The sequence below is a fragment of the Erithacus rubecula genome, assembly GCF_903797595.1.
Source record: "Erithacus rubecula genome assembly, contig: scaffold_306_arrow_ctg1, whole genome shotgun sequence".
Lineage (NCBI taxonomy): Eukaryota > Metazoa > Chordata > Aves > Passeriformes > Muscicapidae > Erithacus > Erithacus rubecula.
In genome coordinates, this window is record NW_027636022.1 from 66801 (window position 1) to 92895 (window position 26095).

The 26095-nt window shown below is 51.2% G+C and overlaps 1 long non-coding RNA gene across 1 annotated transcript; it reads left to right on the top strand.

The window, feature by feature from the left end:
* Positions 1-24478: 24478 nt before the first annotated feature.
* Positions 24479-25408, top strand: LOC306815951. The gene is made up of 3 exons (XR_013777540.1): positions 24479-24533; positions 25031-25085; positions 25328-25408. It is a non-coding gene; the product is annotated as an uncharacterized lncRNA (long non-coding RNA).
* Positions 25409-26095: the final 687 nt, after the last annotated feature.

Genomic DNA, 26095 nt, shown 5'->3' on the forward strand with positions numbered 1-26095 from the left:
GGAGGAATTTTGGGGAGAATCTGAGGGGAATTGAGGGGTCTAAGGTGCTTATAGGGAGGCTTTGGGGACAAATGGGGGGATTTAAGGGAGTCTGAGGAAAATTGAGGGGTCTGAGGTGGGGCTGGAATGGATTTGGGAGGCTCTGTGGGGATTTGAGGGGTCCAAGGTGGGGCCAGGGGCAAATGAGGTGCGTTTGGGAATCTCTGAGGGGAACTGAGGGGTCGGGGGAAGATTTGAGGGGAAATGGGAAATCTGAGGTGAGGCTGGGGGGACATGGGGGAAATTGGGGAGGTCTGAAAATAATTGAGGGGTCTGAAGTGGGTCCCAAATGGATTTGGGGCGATTTGGGGGGATCTGAGGGGAATTGAGGGGTCTGAGTTGGGTTTGGGGAGACTTTGGCAAAACTGCTCCAAAAGACCCCAAATCTCAGAGCAACGTCCCGAAATCCCTGAGACATGCCTCAAAACACCCCAAAATCCCAGAGGAATGCCATGAAGATCTTCTTCACCAAAAAGTGACCCAAACCCACCTGAAACACCCCCAAACCCGAAAAGAATGGGCCTGGATTACCCCAAAATTCCAGAGAAATGCCTCAAAACCACCCCTCAATACCCCAAAACAGCCCCTAAACACCCCAGATCCCTTCAGGTTTCCCCAAAATCCCATAGAAACACCCTAAAATCCCTCCAAACCACTCCAAAATGCCTCAAAGCTGCCCCCAAATATTCCAAAATTGCTCAAAACCAGCCCAAAACACCAAAAATCCCAGATAAACTGTCCCAAAAATGGTCCTGACCCTGCCCCAAACCTCCCACCTGCCCGAATCCTCCAGGTAAGTTCAGCTTGGACCAAATCCTACTTTCTTTATCACAAATCTTTTTTTCAATCGCAAATCCTTTTTTTCCCAACTTCAAAATCCTACTTTGTGCCCCCCAAATGTCCTATTCAGACCCTAAATTCTTTTTTTCCCACCCCAAATCCCCTTTTCCCAACCCAAATCCTTTTCTGTCCACCCAAAATCCCCTTTTTATCAAAAATCTCCTTTTTCCACACCAAATATTTTTCAATCCCAAATCCCCTTTTCCTACTGAAATCCTGACCTCAAATTCTTAATCCCCACCCTAAATCTTCCTTTCCTCCCCCAAATATCCATTTCCATCCCAAACCCTCATTTTTCCATCTCAAATCCTTCCCCTTTTACCCCAAAATCTCCTTTTCCCACCACAAATCCCCTTTTTAGGGTTTCCCAGGTGTTTTGGGGGTTCCCCAGGGGTTTTTGGGTTTTTCTCACCCCCAGCATTGTACCCAGGGTCTCTCTGCAGCCATTGCATCTGGACTTGCCCCCACCCCAATTAAATCCCAAATCAACCCCAAATAAACTCCAAATGAACCCCACTGTGCCCCCCAGCACTGGAGTGGTTCTGGGGGGGAGTTTGGGTTCTGGTGGGTTTGACCCAAAAGTTTGGTGATGAGGGAGGTTTGATCCTAAAGTTTGGGGAGGTTTGACACCCCAGGGTTTGGGATCAGGGGATTTGACCCCAGAATTTAGGGATTGAGGGGGTTGGACACCCCAAATTTAGGGATCAGAGGGGGTTGGATGCCCCCAATATTTCAAACTCCAACGTTTGGGAATTGGGGGTTTTGACCCCAAATTTGGGGTTTGGGGGTGTTTGACCTCAGGATTTGGGGGATTTTGATCCCCCCAGGTTTGGGATAGCGATTGAGATCAAAACAATTCCTTGAAAACAGTGGCAGGATCAGGATTTGGAACAGGATTGGAATTGAGAATGAAATAGGGATTGGGAATGGCAACAGGATCAGGAATGGGAACAGGATTGAGAATGTGAATGAAAGAGGGATTGGGAATGTGAAAGGGATTGGAATTGGGAAAGGGATCGAGATTGGGAATGAGACCGCAATCGGAAATGGGAACAAGATTGGGAATGGGAACAGGAACAGGACTGGGAATGGGAAGGAGATAGGGATTGGGCATGAGATAGGGATTGGGAACAGGAATGGGATCAGGATTGGAATGGGATCGGGATCAGGAACAGGATCGGGATCAGGAACAGGAAGAAGATTGAGCATGGGAATGGGAATGAGATAGGGATTGGGAACAGGATTGGGAACGGGAATGGGTTTGGGAACAGGAACCGGAATGAGATAGAGGTTGGGAATAGGAATGGGAACCCGGATCAGGATGGTAAAGCTGTGACATAAATGGGTGCCTTGGCTGGAACATCTCAAATTGCAAAAGTCAAACCAGGATGGGCAGGAACAATTTTTCCTGGCTGGGAACTGGAATTCCAGACCCTGGAAGTGTGAGCCATGCAGGACCATCCAGACTGGGATCATGGGGGCTGGGATGACGTGGACTGGGATCCTCCAGACTGAGTCTGCACAGACTGGGACCAGATGGATCAGGGCCCTGCAGAATGGGATTGTTCAAACTTGGATCCCATGGACTGGGATTGTACAAACTGGGATCACACAGACTGGGACTCTACAAACTGGGACCATATGGACTGGGATGGCTGCTCCAGAACTATGGAAACCGAGGCGGTCCCGCCCCACCCAGGGTCCCTCCCAGTCCCGCCCAGTCCCGTGTGGGGCGCAGCCAAAACTCCCCGCAGTGAATAAGGAGGTCCCAGAGCGCTCCTGGTGTTGGTCCCTGTCCTGGTCCTGGTTTCAGTCTCAGTTTGGAGCAGTCCTGGAGCGCTCCTGGTGCTGGTTCTGGTCCCGATGAGAATCTTGATCCCAGAGCAGTGATGGCCTTGGTCTCATGCTCAGCCCTATAGTGGTGCCAGTTTTGGTGCCAGTGCCGGTTCTGGTTTCAGTCTCGGTCTTGGTCTCATAGTGGTTCCAGTTCCAGTGCTTGCACCAGTGCCAGTGTTGATCCTGGAGTGCTCCCAGTGCCAATCTCAGTCTCAGTTCCGGAGCTCTCCTGGTGCCCATCCCAGTGTCGGTGCTGGTCTCAGTCTTGGTCTCAGTACAAATTCTGGGGCTGGTTTCAGTCTCAGTCTCAGTCCCAGCCTTAGTTCCAGTTCTGGAGTGCTGCTGGTCTCGGTTCTGGTGTCGGTTCTGTTCCCAGTCTTGGTCTTGGTCTCCATTCTGATGTCGGTCTCAGTATTGCTGCTGGTCCCAGTCCAGGTGCTCGTCTTGGTCTTGATTTCAAACATTTTAGGTCCATTTGACTGATTTTATAAAAACTGGGATTTTAGACTGGATTTTAGGTTCCTTTTGGATGATCTTAGGCCAATTTTGATGATTTTAGGTCCCCTTTCTGTGGATTTGAGTTCCTATGGCTGATTTCAGGCCAAACCTGATGGATTTAGGCTGCATTTGAGGCCCTTTTTGGGTGATTTTAGACCTAACCAGGTTCTGTTAGGACTGTGTGGCCCTTTGGCCCCGCCCCTTTCCCCTCCCAGTTCCCACCTTTCTCTTGACCCCGCCCCTTTCCTCTCACAGTTCCTGCCCTGCCCTTGGCCCCGTCCTTTCCTCTCCCAGTTGGGGGTTCGGAACCAGGCAGGAGGAGGAGGGAGGGAGGAAGAGGCGCAGGGGCAGCAGAAACAGGAGACAAGGTGCGAATCGATCATGAGCCCGGAGCTGCCTGAACTGGCAGCCCCCCGGGACCATCGCCCCCCATCCTGCAGGTGCCCGGGGAGGGGGAGCTCGCCCCAAATATCCCGGAGGGGTCCCTTAGTTTGGGGTTTTTGGAGGGGATGTTTGGATCTTGCCAGGCTGCAGAGGCACAGATAGCCTTCAGAGGACATCAAGGGGTCCCCGGGAGGTGTTTTTGGGGGTCCCGGTGGGTGCGGCAGAGTTCCGGCGGGGGCGGGGGGATGCGGGTCTCCCCGCGGTGGGGGTTGTTCTTCCCGGGCCCTGCGGGCTCTGCCGGGCCCCATGGGGAGCATGTGGGAGCGGCAGGATCAGCGGGGGGACAGTGGTTTGGGGGAGCCCCAGGAGAGGCGCGACTTCCCTGAGCAGGAGCGCAGAGACAGGAGAGCCCCAGAAGGGCAAAGCGAGGAGCCCCAGAGGGGGACCCCTGGTATTGCTGGGACCCCGGCGGGGGGTGCTGGGGCTGGAGGGGCGGCACGGCCGGGAAAGGGATTTGGGGCTCCTGGTGCTGCCAGTGGCTGCTCCCAGCATGAGCCCAGTCACTCCCAGGCATTCCATATTATGATGGAATTTGCCCCAAGCACAGTTCCAGTTGCTCCCAGTTCCTCCCACTTTGGTCCAGTGTGTTCCCCATTCTCCCAGCTCCCCCAAGCAGAGTCCCAGTCACTGCCGGTTTGATCCAGTATGATGCCAGTCTCAGACAGCAGGGCCCCAGTCACTCACACTTGCCCCCAGTATGGTCCCAGTTTCCCCCCAGCACATTCCCAGTTGCGCTCAGTTAGGTCCCAGTCACCACCTGTATGGTCTCAGACACTCCCAGTATATCCCAGTTGTCTTGGACAATCTTGTAGTCATTCCCAAGCACTCCTAGTTACCTCAGCGTGGTTCACTTGCCCCCAGTTTTATCACCATTGCCCTACAATACTCCCAGTGCTTCTCAGCATTTTTTTGGGTGAGGAGGAGAATGCAGAACTCCAAAGCTGATCCAAATCACTCCCATTCATTCCCTATATGATGCAGCTTTCCCCAAGGATGTACCCAGTTGCTCTCCAGTTCCTCCCATTTTCATCCAGTGCATTCCCAGTTCTCTCAGTTGCCCCCAGTATAGTCCCAGTCTCTCCAGTATCAGGCCAGTGGGCCCCAGTGTGATCCCAGTTGCTCCCTGTCAATGCCAGCATGACCCCAGTAGTCTCTAGTATAATTCCTGTAACTCCCTGTCTCTCCCAGTACATTCCAGTCACCCCCAGCATGCTGCCAGTCACGTTCCCTTCTTCCCAGTTGCTTTCGACATGATTCCAGTTGTTCACAGCCACTCCCAGTCCATCCCAGTATGAGTCCAGTCACCCTCAGTGTGACCCCAGTCTCACCCAGCATGGACCCAGCTGCTCTCACTGTGATCCGAGGATGATCCCAGTTGCTGGCAGAATAGTTCCAGTTGTTCCCAGTTCCTATCAGGATGATCCCTAGAATAGCCCCAGTCTCTCTCAGCATTGTCTCACTATCTCCCGGTTGTCCCCAGCCTGGTTCCAGCTAGTTCCAGTAGGATCCCAGTATGACTCTGACATGGACACAGCTGCTCCCATTATCATCCCGTGTGGTTCCAGTTGTTCCCATTTCCCTTCAATGTGGTTCAGTCACTCCCAGTGTATCCCAGTTGCCACCAACATGTCCCCAGTCACCCCCAGTTGTCCCCAGCTGATTCCAGACTGATCCCAGTTGCTGACAAGCTCTCCCAGTCACTCTCACAGCAGTTCCAGCTGTTGCCAGTATGATCCCAGTATTTCTGTGCATGGTTCCATTTCCTCCCAGTTCCTCCCAGTGTGATCCCAGTGTCCCTCGTTTGCCTCTTGCATAGTCCCAGTCATTTTTACCACCATTTCTGATGTTTTGCACCTTTTCTTCTGCAACCATTTTCTCCCCGCTATTTCCCACCACTTTTTCTCTTATGGTTCTCTGTCCCCTCATGTTTTTCACCTTTTCTCCCCTTCTATTGTACACTCATATACAGTTTTTCCTTGCCCGGAGTGGAGGTCTCTGTCTTCTCTTGTCGTTCAGCATATTTCATGTAGTTTTCTTTCACCGCCTTGAGCTGGATAAAACCATATCCTGGGAGATGATGAATTTTGATGAAGGCAAGTTAATGTTTACAGGAAGGTGGAATTGAGATGTAACTTGGAGATTTTGGTTTGCTGGAAACGGGCATTCAGATGTATTTTTCTTGATGGCTCTGATTACCTTAATTGTGGGTGCTTATCGGGCTCTTATCTTTTGGGTGTTCCCAGGACAGAGCCATCTCCACTACGGCTACGTCTATTGTCTTGCTAACACGAGCTCTTCAGTTTTTGCTGGCAGATACAGTGTTGCTTTTAAGCAATCCCTGTTCCTCCCTTTGCAGCTTTTGGTTTTTATTACTTTACTCATACAGAAATTGCTTATTCTACATTAATTCAACTTTACACGAATTACATTATATTATATATTACACCAGTAAGGTCACAGGAACTCCCAGTATATCCAAGTGGTCCTGAACATGCTCCCAGTCATTTCCTGTGTCCCCAGGAAGGTTCCAGTTCCCCCAGTACAGCCCAGTCCCTCCCAGTGGTGCCACTCCTGGGATCCCCCACCCCTCTCTGTGTTCCCGGATCTCCTGAGAGGCGCCCCAAGGGCTGGGACTCGCCCACCAGGGTTCCCAGCAAGTCCCAGTTTGGATCTGCAGCTTCCCAGTTTCCCTCTCCCTTTCCCCGGCCGGGTTCCCCCCGCCCCAGCGGGTGGGAGCAGCCGAGAGCCCCGCGCTGCCCATCCCGACCTGTCCCGGCTCCATCCCCGCTCCTCCCGCGGGCTGCGAGGGCTCGGGAACAGGGCACCGAGGGTGTCGCTGCTGCTGGGGAGGAGGAGGAGGGATGGGAGAGGAGGGATGAAGGAGGAGAGCGAGAAGGGATGGAAGTAGGGGAGGGACGGGGGAGTCAGGAAGGAGGAGGAGGGATGGAAAAAGAAAGACAAAGGAGGATCAGGAATAGGGGAAGGAGGAATGAGGTCGAGTGTTCCCTGAATTGACAGGTCCCCCATCCATGGGACCATCACCCCCACAGGTGACCAGGGAGGGGGAGCTCAGCCCAGATATCCCAGTGGGTCCCTGGGTTGGGATTTTTTGAAGGGATGTTTGGAGAATGCAGAACTGCAAAGCTGAGCAGAAAATGCTCCTTGGGGGGACACTGGGGGGTCCTGGTGGCGGCTGCCGGCAGAGGCAGCCTGGAGGAGCAGAGCCCTGTGTCCCCCAGGACCCCAAAGTGGGGAGCCCAGAGAGGGGGGAGCACTGCCATTGGCAGGACCCTCAACAGCCTGGAGAGGGGCACGGGGACTCCTTGGACCCCCTGCACCACAAAGCAGAGAATAAGGGATAAGGGACTCCGGGACTCCAAAATCCCCCTGGATCCCTAAATGGGGAGAGGGAAGAGGGGGGAGCTTTTCAGATTGCAGGGACTCCCAGCAGCCTGGGGAGGGTGGGCACCAGGTAGATGGGGGACCCCCAATACAAGCGTGACCCCAGCAGCTGGGACGGGGGGAACCCCCAAACACCAAAGAGGAGGGACCATTCTCAGGAACTCTTGGGAGGCATTTTCAGGGCCGAATGTTGGTGTTTGGGAGGTTTTGATGGACACCAGCTGCCTGGGGACTTCTAGAGATGGACTTGGGCAGGAGGAACTGTTGCCTTTAGGAGCTGGAACAGAGATCACACAGAGTTAGGCGCCACCAGCTCCAGCTCTGATTTCTATGGTTTTTTATGTAAAATACTGAAAGTTGGCTCCCTCTTTTTACCCTTTAAGACTAATATATGCTCCTTCTCCTTATCTCGGTCCTGCTTGCTTGATAATACCAGAAAGAGCCAGGAATATCCTAATTCTTCAAAAAATCTATCTCCGCGTATTCGAGATATTAAACTTAATACTAATTTCGGATCTAAACTTCCAAACCTAGGCCATGTTTCTCTATTATCTAATTCATATGCTGGCCACATTTTATCAGAGAGTCTAATCAGTCTAGGTTTGAGAGCATAGACTCCTCCTCAACTAGATTTGCCCAGTTTTTCAGTATTAATCCCAAAGGGCTATCTCTTGGAATGCTTCCGCTATCACGTTCAGAAGAGGATGTGCACCCCATTCTGATACCCTAAAATATACAGCAAAGCACAAACAGTTGGCATTCAAACCCACGACCCTCTGAGCCACAGCACAGACACTAATGAACTGCAGCACCCTTTGGCTTCAAGCCAAGAGCTCTGCAATTCAAACCTGCTCTTTATGAAGGTGGTCCTTCACACAGATAAAGAGCAGGAGTGTTGTGCTGAGGTTCTCCAAAACAAATTCACACTTTACAAGATCACAAATTACAAATCCTGAGATTCTCCAAAACAAATTCACACTTTCCAAAATTACAAATTACAAATCCTCTTAGCACCTAACCCAGATGCTAAACAAACAGAATGCCCTTTTATTCCATCACTCACATGTCTCTGTTCCCAGGGTTCTTGGCTGTGATGTCTCTGGACCTGCGTTGGGCCTTTCCAGAACTGTCAGCCTCAGTCCAGGGATTTTCCAGATGCCTCCTGTCCTGGCTGGCTTACCAAAAGCTGTTGCCTTTAGGAGCTGGAACAGAGATCTCACAGAGTTAGGGGAAATAAAATGGGTATTTATTGAAAGCCCTGCAAAGGCCACACCCTGGCAGCACAGTGCCACAGCGTGGCCCCTGCCCTGCCTGAGTGGCTCCAAGATGGAAGTATCAGAGGGCTTGGTCACATGATTTCACGTTTTTATAGACTTCAGCCCATTTACATACAGCAGTCCACCATCCAATTAATAGTCTCAAATTGTAAGGTGTCCTCCTCCTCTTCTCCTGGCTGGCCTGCCCTCCTCTTCTCACATTGTTTATACTTTTGGCCTGGAGTCTGAAGAAACTGTTCTTGAGTCCATAGCTGGTATCGGACTATTTCGCCTTTATCACCCTAAAGCATAACGGAAAGCACACCCAAGCAGAACAGAAAACTTGGATCTTAAGGCATCACTCCCATGCTGGTGCTGCAGGCGGGAAGTGCAAATCTGCAGGGCTGGAGAGCCCCTCAGCCCAGGGTGAGAGGTCCCCCCGTGCTGAGCTGTGCTGGGGCTGTTCCTGTGCTCAGGGACACTTTGGATGGGCCATGGCACTTGGCCACCAGTGGAGCTTCTGTGCACTCCTCAGGCAGGACCTGATGTCCTGGTTGGATGTTGGTAACAGCAAAGTGCGAAGGCAGGCTCTGTGCCAGCCCAGCTTCCTGTGGGAGAGATTTCACATGAGCCAGGATTGTGGCCACAGACTGTTTGAAATATACATCCCTTATCTCCACCCCCCCCTAGGTGGAGAATTTGCAGGGTAAGGAATTCCAAACAGCAATTCCAAGGGTGATAATTGAATATCTGCCCTGGGTCTGGCTCTTATTCTTGCCAATGGCAAAAGCCATACCCATGGCATCTTGGTTTCTATCACCACCTTCTGAATGAGTTTGTTTATTTCCACATTCATTCTTTCTATCTGACCTGAGCTCTGAGGGTGCCAGGGCTTGTGTTGGTCCCATTGTATTCCTAAAGCAGACATCACCCACTGAAGGATCTTTGCTGTAAAATTAGTTCCCCGTCTGAGTCTGTTTCTTCCACAATCCCTTATCTTGGAGTTACTTGTTTTAGAAATACCTTAATAAGTGATCAGTGATTGCTGAAGAAGTAAGAATTGCTTTTGCCACCCTGTTAGCTGCCATGCTGTCACCAGCAGATATTTGATCCTTCCTGCTCAGGGCATTTCAGTACAGGCTCTTCCAAGTACACACACAGCTGGTTGAGCTGACCATGTGGGCAGAAACCTGTGTTTGGTCTGATTCCCTTTGCTTAATCAGAGCCTGTCTTGCAACTCTTTTCCCTTCTCCTGCCCTTGCAGACCCATCCATTAACACATTTTGTCCCTCAGGCCAGGGAATGTCTCATCAATCTCTCCTGTCCTGGCTCTGGAGCTCTGTCACTTGAATGCAGTCATGGGTTTGTTCCCAGCCCCTGTGCAGGCTGTTCAAACAGGAGGCTGGTTAAACCCTTCCCCTGTCCTGAATTCTAAATCCTCCTGTGCCACTGAACAAGTTTCATTCTGTAATAACTGAGCACTGCTCATCCATGTTGAGTCTCTTTTGATTATGAAAGCTTTAACTTGGTTCCAGACTTGGGCAACAGCAGATCCTCCTGCCTTCATTTTTTGGGCCTCAGATCCCATTAAAGCTGTGGCTACATAATTCTGCGGGCAGTGCGGCCACTCTGAACAGTGAATTAAATGTTTTAGCACAAGGATTCCTTTCTCATGGCACTGTTTAACATCCACAAACACTTCAAATTTCTTTTCTGAGTCTGGAAAAGCCATGACTAGGGAATCAAGCATTTTGGTTTTATTTCATTTTCTGAAGTTTTGCTGTGTCCATAGCACAACGTTGAGTCTATGTGGGTTTAATAAGTCATGCAGTGTTCTGGCTAAAACAGAGAGTCCTCAATCCAGTTCAAGCTATTGCCTGTTAATCCTCAGAATTGTCCCAGCTCCATTTTAGTGCTGGATAATGTTACTTCTGAGATTTCCTGGTCCTCCTCTGGGTCAATACACCACAAAATCCAGACAAAATATGTCCCTAATATTTAACATTTTTCCCTACCATTTGCACTTTTTTTTCAAATAGTCGAAGATACTTTTTAGCCTGAACATTCAGCCATTTCACAGAGTCTTATTCTACTGCTTCTTGTCCTCCTGATTGGAGCAAGTCATCCACATCCTGCATTAACCCAGTCCCTGGGGAGGGGTAAATTCTTGTGGCATTTTCTGCAAGGCTTGCCCAAATAAGGCTGGTGCTTCCATGTGTCCCTGCTGAAGGACCGTCCATGTCTTTACCATTTTTCCTTCTTTACCATTTTCTCTTGTTCCCACTCAACAGCAAAGTACAGTTTACTATCCTGTGTGAGTGGGCATCACCAGAAAGCAGTTTTACATCAAGTACTGAATGGTGGCAGTGTGAGGAGGGAACCTGGTTCAAGATGGTGTAAGGATCTGAGACTGTGGCGTGCCTGGGTTTAATAATCTCATTTATTGTTTTTAGGTCCTGCACCATTCTATCAATTCCATCTGATTTCTTGACTGGCACGATAGGAGCATTATAGGGAGAGATCCCTGGCTCCAAAACCTCTGCCTTTAGGAGACACTTAATAAAAGGCTGTGAGCCCTTCCTTCCCTCCCTTGGAATAGGATATTGCTTTTAGATACCACTTGTCCTGTTTGCATCAAAGTACTTTGGAGAGGCTCCATATCTCGTTTTCCACATTTTCCAGGAGCTGTTCAGTATATGCCTTGCCAGATATTTGACACAAAGGCACAACAGAACTAGCCCCTATATCACATTTTACAAAATTAATTTGCATTCCCAAATTATGCATTAAATGCCTTCCCTGTAAATTACCATCACAACTAGGAGCAAATAAAAATTCCTGCAGTTCAAACCTGTCCTCTGCAGTGGCCCCCTTGGGCCCTGGGGTTCATCCCTCAGGGGCTGTAGAAACTCTGCCATGGCCTTTGCCTTCACCTTGACCTTTTCCCCATCCCTTCTTGCATTCACCTGCTGTGCCTTTCTGACCAACTGCTCCAGGGGCATCTTCTGCCCCTCCTCCAGCCCCCTCAGTGCCTGGGGGTGCTCATCCTCTGACAGCTGCTGAGCTTTCTGCAAAATCATTTGTTTCTGCAATTTACCCAAACATAATGCTTAAAATATAATTTCGATCCCTCCACGTCGAATTCGCATGTCCCAGCTGTTCCTTCCTCCTGGTCCTTGTGCTCCCCTGCCCTCCCCAGCCCGTGTCCCAGGGCCGGTCCCTGTCCTGCCGCAGTGTCCAAACGCGGCTCCCCCGGCGGGCAGGGCCGGCAGATCCGCGGGGCCGGGCAGCGGCCGGGGCGTCCCGCAGCCTCCTGGGGGTCCCGCAGCCTCCTGGGGGTCCCGCAGCTTCCTGGGGTTCCTGCAGCCTCCTGGGGTCCCGCAGCCTCCTGGGGGTCCTGCAGCCTTCTGGGGTTCCTGCAGCCTCCTGGGGTTCCTGCAGCCTCCAGGGGTTCCTGCAGCCTCCTGGGCTTCCCGCAGCCTCCTGGGGTTCCTGCAGCCTCCTGGGGGTCCCGCAGCGTCCTGGGGGCCGGGGGCCACTGCCGGCCCTGCCCGGGGGGTGCTGGGCTCAGGCAGCGCCCGGCGCTGAGCCCCGGCTGCCCTGCAGCCCCGGCCCGGCCCCGCAGCTCCCGGTGCCGCCCCTCTGCGCCCGCTCCTGCTGCTGCCAGCACAGAGGCAACCTCCCTCAACATGCTCCCAAGGGACCCTTCAGAGGTGTTTTGGGATCATCATCCTTTGTGCTGGGAGCCGCAGCTCCAAGCGTTCCCCACCTGGACCCCACCTGCGCCCCCCCCCCCTCCCCAGGCGCCAGCGCCCCCCACGAGGGGAATTTGGGTTGGTGGGAGGGGGCAGCGCCAAGGCCGGGCCCCCCTGCGCTGTCGGGGCGGGAGCGGCTGCAGTGGGGACCGAGTGCGGGCGGGAGCAGCCGAGAGCCCAGCGCTGCCCCAGCCCGAGCTGCCCCAGCTCCATCCCTGCCCTGCCCTGGGATGCTGTGGGTCTGGAGGGAAGAGGGAGCAGCAGTGGGTGCTGGGCTTGGGGGCAGCAGGAGAAGGGAGGAGAAGCAGGGCTGAAGAACAAAATGATCAAACGATGCATGTGGGAGGAGGTGGGGTTGTGCAGGAGAAGGAATAGTAAGAGAAAGAGGATTGAGGAAAAGTGGGAACACAGGCTGAGGAGGAGCAGAAACAGAAAGCAGCAGAAAGTTCCACCTCTCCCTGTATGTGCAGCCATTCCCTAGCCCCAGAAGCCTTGTCCCCCCACATGCAGCAGGTAACAGGAGAGAGGGATCCATGATTTTCACATGGGTGAATCTCGGTGTTTTTGTGCTTTATTGGTCTTAGTGTAAGTGCTTTGGGTTTTTATGAAGCCAGAGTCTTTATATTTTGCATGGGATTTTGGTTGAATTTGGCTGTTTGGAGATATTTTGATCTGTGTCTTGATTTTTGGAGGATTTTTGGGCTGAATCTTGGTGTTTGGGAGGTTCTTACAAACACAAGAGTCCCACTGTCTTCCTGAGATGAACTTGGGCAAGGAGGAACCCCCCATCCAAGGCGCTTTCTTCTTGTTGTTTTCCCAAAAACGATTTTTCGTTACCAAGGCATGAGTGGATGGAGCAGGAGGAAAAGCCCCAGAAATCCCTCAGAAGGAGGAGCTGCAAACCCAACCCAGGGAGCTGCGAGGAGAAAAGACCCTCCCTGAGCCGGGAAGGCAGCCGGAGATGCAGGCAGAGCTCAGAGCTGGTGGAGAAGCCTCATGGAGGGGAGAAGCCCCACAAGTGCTTGGAATGTGGGATGGGTTTCAGCTACAGGTTCTGGCTGATCTGGCACCAGCTAATACACACAGAAACAAGATTAAAACACCTTAATCAAACAAAAAGAAAAGTCAAATCCCAAATAGAGGAAGAAGAAAAGTCATGAAATAAAATTTCTCTTTTTTTAAACTATGGAGAAAAAACTCTTGTTTCCCTATAACATATCAAAATGTTATGAATTGAATATGACTGTTCTAACTGTAAATATAAACAAAAGCATTAATATTAAAGTAAACAAATGTAAAAATTGCTGTTACCCGCTAAGTTTAAATAATAAAATAATCCCTTTTGGTTTCCCCCAAAAAAAGAAAAAGAAAAAAACTTATGCTCTCAAAAAAAAAGTAAACTTTTGTTTAAAAATATAACCTTAAAGTGTGCCTAATAAATTAATACAGTCCACCAAAAAAAGTTATGAGATTAACTGTTAGTCTAAAAAAAGGATTTTTACATAGTAATCAGATTTCCATTCTCCTGGGAACAACAAAACCACAGGAAAACTATTTCTTGTGAAGAAATCTTCATAGACTGAAAAAAAAAGTCTCTTTCTAGTAAATTAGTAAAAAACTATTTTAAAGATGGTAAACAAACTGAATTGGTTTTTGGATGTTTTCAGTATTAATAAAAAAGCGTGTGGAGGAAAACAAGTATTCTCAAGCTTTATCTAATTTATTTAAATTATTTTTTCTTATACTTTTTAGTGATAGAATTTCTCTTTTTACCATTTAAAGTTAAACCTGGTTTTTGCCTTCTTGCTAATCCTGTCTCACAACAGAAAAAGTTTAGATTAATAAACTAAATCCAACCTCAGCTATTCCATTATTTAGATTTCCTATTCCCCAAGGGTGTCTTCCACAGGCAAATGCTTATTAACTGGGGTAAAGACCAAGATTTTGGCGACAGTGAGGTAGAAACATCTGCAAAAAAGGTTCTTCCCTCCCAGCCGAGCATGCGGATCCTCCGCTTGCACAGACACATGTTGCAGTGTGCTTCTGGTTAATGGTGTGTTCTGTTATTGCCCAAGTTAATGGTTTAGTCCAAAATTATACCCTCCCACCCTCCTTGTCGATCTGTCCTGAATTACCTGTCAATGCTGTTTTGTGCCAACCCCCTGCTTGCAATTCCCCTTTGGAAATCCCCTAAAACTGGACGTCTCATCAGTCCATGGTGACCCAGTTTTCCCCCCTACCTTCCTCATTGGACAATGCCTTTGTGAGCCCCTACCCTTTATCCCTCCTCAGCATTTCTTCAATTTGTACCTTCTCCTTGAACCTCCCCCATATTTATGTTGTTGCAGCTTCACCATTTTTGTCTTTTGCCCCACAGATTCCCCAGAGTAAGGAATCCTTTTTATCCTATGCAAAAGACCTTCCCCTCCTCCTTGTCCCCCTCAAATGCAATCTGAGAGCCAAAAGGCCATGGAGCAATGGCTGGAGCCACGTCTAAGGCCTCCTGTTCTCCGAGTGTGACCCATTCTAGGCATGGGGCCCTAGTGGCAAAGTGAGTGCAGCACTGGCTGTTGTGACAGTGCCCTGCCTCTGGTCTCACTTGGGTTTCTGACTGGGTCTGAGGCAGGGGCTGCCATTCCTCACTTGTGGGGAGACCAGAGCCCCCAGACCCTCACCCAGCGTGCAGGCACTGCCTGGCAGCGCTCCGTCCACTGGCACGGTCACGCTCTGAGTCTCGGCCACTGCGCCACTGCTGCTGCTGCTGCTGCTTCATTTGCTTTTAGCACACCCAGAGCTCACTGTTAGGCCACGATGGCCTCCAGTTCTGCCCTCTTCCCATCCCTGTGTGGGAATGGAGCACTGCTGTGCTTTCAGGAAGCTCTTTGTGAACACTTCCAGCATTGCAAGCTCCTTTGTCCTATATGGATGCTAGCCAGGGAATCCCTCAAGGCGGGGCTCAGAGCATACTCAAGCTGGCTCTTCTAAAACCCAGGCTCCTTGACCCCTTCATCGTGCTCAGCACGGCTTTTAACCCCACAGTGTTGTGCAAGGGACCTGCATGACCTGAGCTGCCCTTGTTCCTCTCTGTCCGTGCACAGAGAACGGCAGCAGGGCCCTGTGTGTCCAGGGGCTCATGTTTGGTGCCGCTCAGGCTCCACAGAGATGTGGGTAAAGTGAAAAAAAAAAAACTTTATGAAGGGAAGGCAAAGCGAAGGGATGAGCTGGGACGCAAAACGGGATGGGCAGGGTCTGAGGAATGGAGGGAGAGAGCTGCCAACAGGGAGGGAGACGGCAGGAGCTCCTGGAGCTTGCCACAGGCTCAGCTGTGAGCAGCAAGAGCTGTGCCTGGAGCTGCAGCTGGTCCCGTCTGCTCTGCAGCTGGTCCCATCTTCAATGGGCAGGTCGCCGAAGGACACTGGTTCTTCTGATCCAGCAGACGAAGTTCGGCAGATCTTCTGTTGAACTGCAGCTGGATAACCTGCCTCATAAAGCAGGGGCTCTTGTCCTCCTTCAGGGCTTGAAGGGCTGCAAGAGAGAGAAGCAGAATCACAGTCAGAGGCCAGACTGTGGGAATCCAAGGAAACCTTCCTGCCAGGGCCATCCCACCCAGCTCCTGCCATGGCCACGAAGGAGCAGGAGACCAGGGCATGGGTCAGAAGGTGCTGGCCACGGATCCCCCGTGTCCTTGAGAGCTCTCCGTGCTCGGCCCGCACCGCCCCTCGTCCGCACAGGCCGCAGAGCCCTCCGCAGCCGGGCAGCGATTGCAGCTCCGTGCCCGGCATTTGCAGCTGCCCCCGGCGGCCCCGCTGCCACGAGGGCGGCTGCCCTCACTCACCCTCGCTGAGGACCTGCAGCTCCTCCTTGTGTCCCCTCAGGAGCGTTCCGGCGAGCCCTGGCAACACAGAGCCCGTGTCGGCCCCAGCGGCACAGCTGCCCCCCAGGGGCGCTGCCAGCCCTGCGGCCACACGGCCTCGTCCCCCGGGCAGGGCTCAGCCCGGGCCCCTGGCGCATCGTGCCGCCCCAGGGCACAGCTGCGGGAGGGCGGCGGCAGCGCCGAGGGCAGGCGGGGCTGCACCGCGCCGGGCCCGGCTCCCGCTGCCGGGGCAGCAGCCGGGCCGGAGGCGGGGAGGGACGGCGGGCTGGCGGCTCACCGATGAGCCTGAGGGCCGCCTGTCGCAGGCGCGGCTGCGGGCTCTGCAGGTACGGCAGGGCCCAGCGCAGGTTCTCGGCTGCTCGGCTCTCGTCCTGTAGCAGCTGCGGAGAGCGCCAGGAGGGAAAGCTCAGTGCGGGCTCTGCCCCTCGGCCGGGCGCTCCCTGCTCCCAGTCCCGGCCTCCCCGGCCCGCACAGCCCCGAGGGACAGCCGGGCCGGGACTCCGTGGGCACCCGGCTCGGGGCCGGAGGAGCCCGGCCGATAGCCCACGCGGCCCAGCGAAGGGAGCAGCCCCTGTGTAGGGCGCAGGCTGCGGCTGCCCTGGCTGCGGCGCTGGGCAGGGCCACAGCTGCCGGCCCCGCACGCTGAGCTCCGGGGGCAGGGGACTTCTCCAGCCTGCGGCTGGGGCTTCCAGGCTGGCCTTACCAGGCACTTGGCGACCTTCATGCGCCACGGCTGGCTCAGCAGCTCCTCCAGATCTTTCCTCCCCAGGAAGCGTGCTGCACGAAGCAGGGTTTCGCCAGAGGCCTGGAGAGCAGTAGAGAGCCAGAAATGGCACCAGGGCCCGGGGCATGGGACCCACGTCCCTGTGCCAAGGCCAGGGCGAGGCTGGAGCACACGAGGCACCAGGGGCCCCTGCCCGGGAAGCAGCAGCATGACACAAAATCTCACCTTTGCCACGCACTGGTTCTCGTTATGCCAGTGCAAGAAGAGGGGAAGCAGGCTCTGGCTCACGGTTCTGGTGAGAGCCTTTTTCCCCTCTTCCACTACCAGCTCCATCACCTTGCTGAAAAGCTGGATTGAGAGCAGCTGCACGTGGCTGTTGTCCTGGAGGAAAGGAGAAGAGCTCAGCATCGACTAGTCCAGGCCCAATGGGGCTCCAGCCTCCCCTTCCTCGTCTTCTTCTTATACCTCCTCCTCCTCCTCCTTCCTTCTCCCTCCTCCTCCACCCCTGCCACTCACCGTGGTGCCGTCCGCGAGCCGGGTGACCGGGAAGACACTGCCAAAGCCACCGCTGTCCAGCAGCGAACCCATCCGGTACCGTTCCTGCAACGGCTCCTTCGACTCCCCTGCGGGCGACACGCGGCTGTCAGCGCTCGGCCCGGGGCCAGACACGGCCCCCGAGCGTCCCCCGAGTGTCCTGGGCCGGGCATCCCCACCCGCCCCGGGCCCTGGCGGAGCTCTGGCTCAAGGAGCCGCAGCGGGGGCGGCGGGAGCGGCCGCGCCATGTGTGCCCTCCGCGGGCCCCGGGAGGAGCTGGGGCTGCGGCTGGGGCTGGGGCTGGGACTGGGGCTGGGAATGGGGCTGGGGATGGGGCTGGGGCTGGGACAAGCGATGCCAAAGAGAAGTGATGCCCAGCCAACAGCGCCACAGCCAGGACAGTGAGAGCCGGGTGGAGGCGACACCGGGGGGGGATGGGCGGGATCGGGGGCGGGGACGGGGCAGCCCTGCCCGGGGGCAGGCTCGGAACATGGCTTGGAACGGGAAGAGGGGAGAAGGGAAAAGAGGGAGAGGGTCGGGGAAAGCGACTCCGAGGAAGAGAAGGAACAAGAGATCCAAAGGATATGTAGACTCGCTGATGCCGCTGGCGCCGCCGCTGCCGCCGCCGCTGCCGCTGCTGCTGCCGCTGCTGCCGCTGTTGCTGCCGCTGCTGCCGCCGCTGCTGCTGCTGCCGCCGCTGCTGCTTCCGCTGCCGCCGCTGCCGCTGCTGCCGCTGCCGCCGCTGCTGCTGCCGCTGCTGCTGCCGCTGCTGCCGCTGTTGCTGCTGCTGCTGCTGCTGCTGCCGCTGCCGCTGTTGCAACTGAACCCCCGGGGCCGTTTCTCCGCGTGTTCGCTTGTCCGCGTGTCCGTTCCACGCTCGCCCCACTCGCCCCATGGCCGAGCCCCGCGCGCCCCGGGGGCAGCCCCTGAAACTGTCCCAGCACGAGCCGGGCCGCGCCGGGGGCTCCCCGCAGAGCTGGGGCCGGGCCGGGGGCCGGGGCACCGGCCAGAGGCCACGGCACCACACCGGGAGCCTGAGGCCGAAGGAGAGATTAGTTAACTTGATCCACTGTGAATTGAGAAAGCGAAATAACTTTTCATTGGTTTCCCGAGCTGTCCATCACTAAATCAGCTCTCCGATTGGTCCCCGCAGCTCACAGGGGAGGCCCCCAGACGCGGGACAGCCCCTCCCACTCCCCGGCCTCACGTTGCTTCCCTCAGGCGAAATCCGCCCCTCCCCCAGCACGCGAAACCCACACAAAGACAAAAACAATAAAGAAAAGATTCTTATCTCCGGGTACTTGAAGTTCAGCCAAGAGCACACACTAACTCAGACAAGACTTCCCTAAATGCATCAACATGTTGAGTATTCATTGACCTTCATGTACTATTCAAAATCATCCCCAGCCTGTAAATTAGCTTTTATTGTGGCTCCATAAATGACTTCCCTGGAGTTTTGGTTGTTGTCATCCCTATCTTCATCCAGGTAGGATAATCCAAGAATGTGAAGAAATTTCTGGTCATCTTTTTACCATTCTCTGAGTTACTCAGATGAACAAAAGCTTTTTAATCACCATGTTGTAGTCCAAGAAAAATATATTGATCATACTATTATTTCTAAGTTTTGATAATAACAGAACTAAAATAAGGTTTTCCAAAATTAAACAGATAGCATTCATTTTAATATTGCAAAAAGCCAGTAATATAATATGTAGTTATAAGGTGCAGGGACTCCCCAGTCCCCATTCGAGTGCTCCAAGTGCCCTCAGTGACTGAAGGGAATAACAAAACAATGTGTTTAGTGAGACCAGAAACTTACAGCAGTGGGGGATAATTCAGACATATCAATCAAAACCAGGCATGATAACAGACATAATTAATAACATGAAATTAGATGATTACCAAGCATTAGAACATTGTACCATAATTCCAGTGTCAGCAACAGCTGATAAACATCCAATCAGTGCAGAATTGGATAATCATCTCTGGAAAATGATTCCCAAGCTCACTTCAAAAATAGGTCCAGATCTCTATTGATGGGGTCAAATTGCCAAGTCAAATGACTCGAGTATTGTTTTGATGCAGGAAACACTTGGGTCTGTGGGCAGTTTCCCATCCGGGCAGAGCCCGAGCCAGAGTCCAGGCTCTAACTGGAAGAGAATCCCTGATATCTTTTCAATAACAAGTTTCTTAGGAATACAAGTCAGGAGTAAAGGTCTTGGGGTGAAAGATTACTCAAACCCATCCAAAACTCCAAAGTTTTCCTTGGGATGGAGATGTCTGGATGGCAACAAACTGCTGGAGTGCTTCAGTAAGGGATTGGGATTGCATCTGTGCTCTGTCCTCTCACGAGGACCACAAGATCATCAGTTTGGAAGAGGTTTTCATTTCTTGGAACTCTGAAAATACTGACAATCATGAGACAACAGAGAGGTAGCCTGGATAAAGGAGATGCAAATGCAACTAGAGAAGAAAATATCCTGAAAATGACATGTGTCTCATAGACAATTACACCAAGAGATGCTAAAACATATGAAAAATTCAGCTGCAAATCCAACATTAATATCTTATGAATTATGCCTATTAGAAAAGGGGTAAATTCACACCATGCAATCAACAGTGTTGCAGCAGAACTTGCCTTTGAGATAGAAATGAATTAAAACACAGACCCTTGTTCAGCAAAATGAAAAGGTCCCGGTTTATTCCTAATTATCACTTCAGTAGAACAAAAAGCACACTTAAGAGAACACAGTTAATCAGTATTAATACCAAACATTACATGATCAAAATAAAACTGGAACAGAACATTGTCTAAACTTAGTGATACTGAAGCTTAACAGAAATTAAATAGAACAGAATTAACCTAATAGAACTTAGCCTTAGTTAATCTTAATAGATTGCAATTGGACATTACAATATTGCACCTTAACTTAACAGGAAGAGAAACCAACATCTCTTACAAGTTATAGACGTAACTAACCCTAATGCTGTTCATACAAAAAGGCACTAAAAATTCCGAAAAATCTGTGAACAGGATGTTTTTAATGAAGGGATTGTAAAGGATGTGATAAGTATGTTGTGATTCTATGTAATTTGGATTTGAGCATAGATCATGGTAATTGCAATTATTAAGTATAGCTTTATTAGGATTTTTCAAAGTACAGCTTTAATCATTCTGAAAGTACTAAAAAGGTATAAATAATGAAAATGTTGACACATATGTTTTATGGTAAACAGCATTTTTCTGTCCACGCTTAAATATTAACTGCTCTTTTACTGGCATTTAATTAAAAACATTTGTGAAGAAAGGGTCCCCCGAATTAAGGGGGCAGAAACATTATCGGCCTCTAAATATTGTTGGGTATATACATTTCTAATTATTATACTAAAAGCCAACACCATTCTAACTGTGCCACAGTGCACACAGATAGTTTTGAATTCCTCTAGTAAAACAATAAAAAAAATCACCCTTTCTCTTTTTTTGTTTTGTTTCATTTCGTTTCTTTTTGTTTCGTTTAGTTTCATTTTGTTTGGTTTCGTTTGTTTTTGTTCTGTTCTGTTCTGTTTTGGCTCAGCACTCGGGCTGCAGACGCGGCGGCAGCTCCGGGACCCCGCGGGGAAACCGGGAGCGCCCCGAGAACGGGGGAGAGGGGGGAATGCCGCCCCGCGGGGAAGGGAAAGAGAAACTTTTGCAGTAGGGCATCTATATCTGCAGGGGTTAGATCCCCGCATTGGGAACGAGCAGGTGGCGGTGGAAGCCGTGCGGACCCGCCACGGCACCGAGCCCGAACCGAGCCCGGCACAGCCCTCCCGGGGCTGCTGCACCCCAAACACGCGCGGGGGAAAGAGGAGGGGAAAAGGCAGCAAAAACAAACCCTAAAACTGCACACAGTGGGGGATAAAACAGCGGAAAACGAAGGCAGAACAAGGCTAAAAAGGCACAAAGCACCCGCACCACCCACTCCCGGCCCAGCAGAGGCGCCAATCCCAGCCCCCTCCCCAAATTCCCGATGCTTCTCCGCGCGCTCTCCCGGGGGTCCCTGCGGGGGTTCCACCCGGGGGGGGCTCGGACGGAGCTTGGCCCAGATTCCCCCCCTGGACCCCCCCCAAAAAACAGCCCGGGACCCCCCCCAAAAAACCGACTGGGATCAGGTCAGTGACTGGGGGGAGGGGGGTGGTCCCGGCTCTTTTTGGAGGGTCCCGGTGTTTGGGGGGGGTCTCGGTATTTTTTTTTGGGGGGGGTCCCGATATTTGGGGGAGTTCCGATTTTGGGGATTCTCGATATTGAGGGGGGGGGGGAGTCCCAGGATTGGGGATCCCGATATTTTGAGGGGTTTCCCGCTATTTTTCGGGGGAGAGTCCCAGTATTTGGGGCGGGTGTCGATATTTGGGAGGGGGGGTCTCGGTATTTGGGGAATCGCGAGTGTTTTGCTGTTTTGGGGGGTCCCGGTATTTGGGGGACTCCCAATATTTGGGGGGTCCTGGTATTTTTTGGGGGATCCAAGTGTTTGGGAGGGCGGGTCTCTATTTTTGGGAAGGGGGTTCCCGATATTTGAGGGGGTTCCGGTATTTGGGGAACTCCCAATATTTGGGGGGTCCCGGTGTTTTTTTGGGAGGGGTCCCGATATTCCAGGGGGGGGCGATATTTGGGGGTCCCGGCTCTTTTTGGGGGGTCCTGGATTTTGGGGGGTCCCAATATTTGGGGGGGTCCTGATATTTGGGGGGTCCCGGTAATTTTTGGGGAGGGGTCTCGGCTCTTTTTGGGGGTTCCCAGTATTGGAGGGGGGAAACTGATATTTGGGGGGGGGGTGGTCGGTCCTGTTATTTTTGGGTTCTCGTATTTTTGGGGGGTTCCCTCTATTTTTGGGATTCGTTTTGGGGGGCTTCATTATTTTGGGTGTTTTTAGGGTTTCCCGTATTTTTGGGGGGGGGTTCTCGCTATTTTTGGGGGGGTTCTCTGTAGTTTTGGGGTTCCCAGGGTTTATTTTGGGGTCTCTGTGCTGCTTTTGGGGTTCTCTCTGGTTTTGGGGTTCTCTTGTTTTTCGGGTTCCCTGTGATGCATTTGGGGTCCCTGGTGCTGTTTTGGGCATCCCTGTGCTGATTTTGGGGTCTCTGTGTTTATTTTGGGGTCCCCGTGCTGATTTTTAGGGTCCCTGTGCTAATTTTTGGGGTCTCTGTTTTTCGGGTTCTAATTTTGGGGTCTCTCTGTATTTGGGGGTTCTCTGTGTTTTTCGAAGTCCCAGTGTCTGATTTTGGGGTCTCTGTTTTTGGGCTCCGCGTGTTGATTTTTGGGGTTCCGGTGTTTATTTTGGGGTCTCTATTTTTGGGGTCTGTGGTTTTGGGGTCTCTGTTTTGGGGCCCCCAAAATTGTTTACTCCCAATTTCTGTTGTGGTTTCCTTTCTTCAGAAGCTGTTCATCTAACATGAAGTGTTATGAATATCATGGCAGAATTTGCCAGTTTGATGGAGAATGAGGAAAAGAAAGAGCTCTAGGCCAATCTGAATTAGGGAACGGGGAGGAGAGATAAGGGATGAGGGTGTTCAGGTGGTTCCTAAGCTGCCTCTGTTTCTACCCTGTTCAATTCCATTTTGCTGCAGTAGTGGGAGCAGAATCAGCAGCACCCACCTATTTGTTCTTCCGGCAGCAGCTCCCTTTGCTATTGCTTTGAATGTTCTTAACCAAACTTAGAGGGTGATACCCCTCAGCAGCACCCACTTGTTTATTCTCCGGGCAGCAGCTTCCTGTGCTATTGCTTTGAATGTTCTTAACAAAACTTAGAGGGTGATACCCCACCCTTCCTCACCTGCTCTGCTTTAACTGCTCTCTGAGCTGAGCTTTGCATGCAGCACCAGGGGGGCTCACCAAACCTAACTGTATCCTTTTTTCTCTCCCTTCTCATGTGCATCAATGGAAGCTTCATGAAGGTGAGTTGATGTTTTACAGTTGGGAAGGGACTTTTATCTAAAATGTAATAGTTATCTTTCTTGTTCCTTTCCAAGAAACCCAAGCAACAGGGGTTGAAACTGCTTTTAGCAAAAGGCAAAGGATAAGGCTGAAGCCTCTGGCCAGGGTCTTAGAGAACTGATCCAATGTGTGTGTGATGGCCTCTATCAGACACAGTGGAAAATCCTTGCAGTAAATGTGGTGCAATAAAAGCCGTGGCTGAATATTTATGCAGAAGGATCTTCAATTTGGTGACTCTTTCTATAGTTTTAATTGATTAGTGACTGATTCTTGTCACATGGACAATAAGCAACTGGAGTTGCAGTGGTCATTATGGGCCATGGTTTCTGAGAGTTAAAAAGCCAAAAGAATTTCTTGACACTTTGACTGTTACTGGTCATGCCATTAAAAAATGATCTCCATGAAACTTGGTCAAGATGTTGTCCACATCTTGAAGTGTGTTTGTTACTGGGCTGCAGCCAGTCAATAATTGTACACTAGAGAGAGACACTGTCTGCTTATTTGACTGTTGCACATGTCTGGATGCTCAGTGGTATTTCACAAATCAGACAAACTCACCATCAAAACTCATTATCTATACAGACTAGCAAACAATGGAATCAGCATTCATTGGTTACAAGGGGCCTGATTGTCTTCTTAGTTAGTATTCTGCCTTCTTTTGGTTAACAGCCTTCTCACTGTAATTATTCCCCTCAGTCCATGGCTGAGTGTCTCTCTTCTTTTGGCCTGGGGAGTTTCTTGAGTTGCTGCTCCATGAATTGGTGGTTGCAATCTGCCCCTGCAGGAATTACTGTGTACCAATCAGAGCTGATTTCAGGAGAGCTGGGTTTCTTAGTTTCTTCCTTATCTTGGGAGTTGTGCCAGATGTCTTTTTGGCCCCTCAACTCTGCATTCTTTTTGTCCACTCTCAGTGGGCATCCTCTCCCTGAGCTTTGTTAACCTTCCCCTGGATCTGAGCTTCTGCTCCTTGAAGCATGTCAAGGCCTGAGCCTTAACAAGGCAGTTCTACCAACAATGAATTTGTTTTTCTGTCCCATGGGCATCACTTGGTGCTTGTTTCTTAATTGCTGTCTATTTGATGGATTAAATCTCCTTTCCAGTTGATTTGGCTTGAAAATATTCAAAGATTAAATGTATCAATACCAAGAGAATCCTTAAGAATTCTCCTCCATGTTCTACATCTTACATCACATATAACTAATGAAAATTAAATTACAGTTTATGAGCAGCGAAGTAGAAATTCCATCCAGAACAGCTGCCAACAGATGGATGGCTCTGGCTATGGAACAGGAGCTAATAATGCACCTGTGGCTGACTCAGGCCCTGCAGAACAGGGAGCAGCAGAGGAGGGAACTGCACGTTCACAGTATGTATGGCTCATGCCCTGCCAAGCACAGAATTTTCTGCCTTCTTTTCTGTGTGTGACTCAGCCATACAAGTATGCCTGCTTACTCTACTTAATTCCCTCCTTCTCCCACGCTGCATGATGATCAAATGATGCCATTTGCATTTTGGGAGAAAAAGGCAGCCCAAGGCAGATGCACAGCTTTGCACACAACCTTAGAGACGAGTGTGGGGGGAGTATGGCAAAAAATGGGCATTGCTTAACTTCAAATCCCAGAGCTGAGTGACTGACTACACTTTCCTCTAGTGAAACCAGGACAGTCTTTTCCTCTGGGCAGGAAAATCCCAAAACCTCATTAACAGCAACAAACAGGGTTACAGACAGCAGGATTTTTCAAAGGAAATTTGTCATGCCTACTCAGTTCAGTTGTGTCATTATGTGAGATTTTATGTATCAGTAATCATTGAAGTGTGGTGATATTAACAGCTGCATGTTCTTTCTACTTCTCTTCCCTCTAGTGCACAGCAAGGAGTTATTATTAGGTGTCCAATTTGCATGGATTTTTACTCAGAGGTGAGGATCCTGTTGTCATTCTTTCTGCATTATGGGAGGAGGAGGATGCCAGAAGGGGGGCTGCACTGATCAGTTGGCTGATGTGGGATGCTGTGGGCAGCTGGCTGGAAGCACAGCCCCTGCTGTGAAGCTCCTCAAGTCACTTCTTGGTGAAGTGATGCTGGCCTCATTTGCCTGGTGCCAGTAGAGCAGCAAACTCCAGTTCTTTCTCCCAACACATGTTGTGGTTTTCTTTCTTCCAGATCATGCAAAGTGGACGACAGCTTGTGGCAACCATGTGTGGCCACCTCTTCTGCAGTGAGTGCCTCCCTGTTGCTCTGGAGACTGTCAGCACCTGCCCAACCTGCAGAATGGAACTGACTCCAGACCTGTATTTTCCCATCTACATATGAGTGTGTCTGCTTCTCAGGACACACTCAGATGGATCTTGGAGCATGGGTGATGTAAAGACTTGTTTCCCAATGTATATAATTGGTGCTGTATATAGTTACATTTTTGCTGAATTCAATTAGAAATAAAGTTTTGATTGATTTAATCTAGTCTGTCTGCTTCTCTGTTCTGGACTCTGCTGACAGACGGAGATGTTGTTGAACAGGTGGAAATAAGGCTCTTGCTTTCAGCAGTCAGAAGGTCGTTCTTTTCATCACATTGTAGTCATTGATTGGGGGGAAATGTGCTAAAGCCATGAGCGTTGCATTTCTTGTGGCCAGCATGTGTTGTACGGGGAAAAAGGAACAGGCCCTGCTTGGGGTGCGAGGGATTCAGTTTCTCAGGGCACACTCTGGTGGATGCTTTGGTGGACATATCATGATTTCATTGCTCAGCATGCAAGAGTAACATCCAAAGAAAGCAACTTTCTTTGACAATAAGTAGTACATCAACAAACTGCTGCATCCAGTGTTGTAAGGTTTCATTAGAATTAGGATCTGGAGGCTTTTGAAGGAATGCTTTTTGGATGTATGAAGCTGGTTACTGACTTGGAGCTGGTATCAGTACAACTCTGTTGTAGC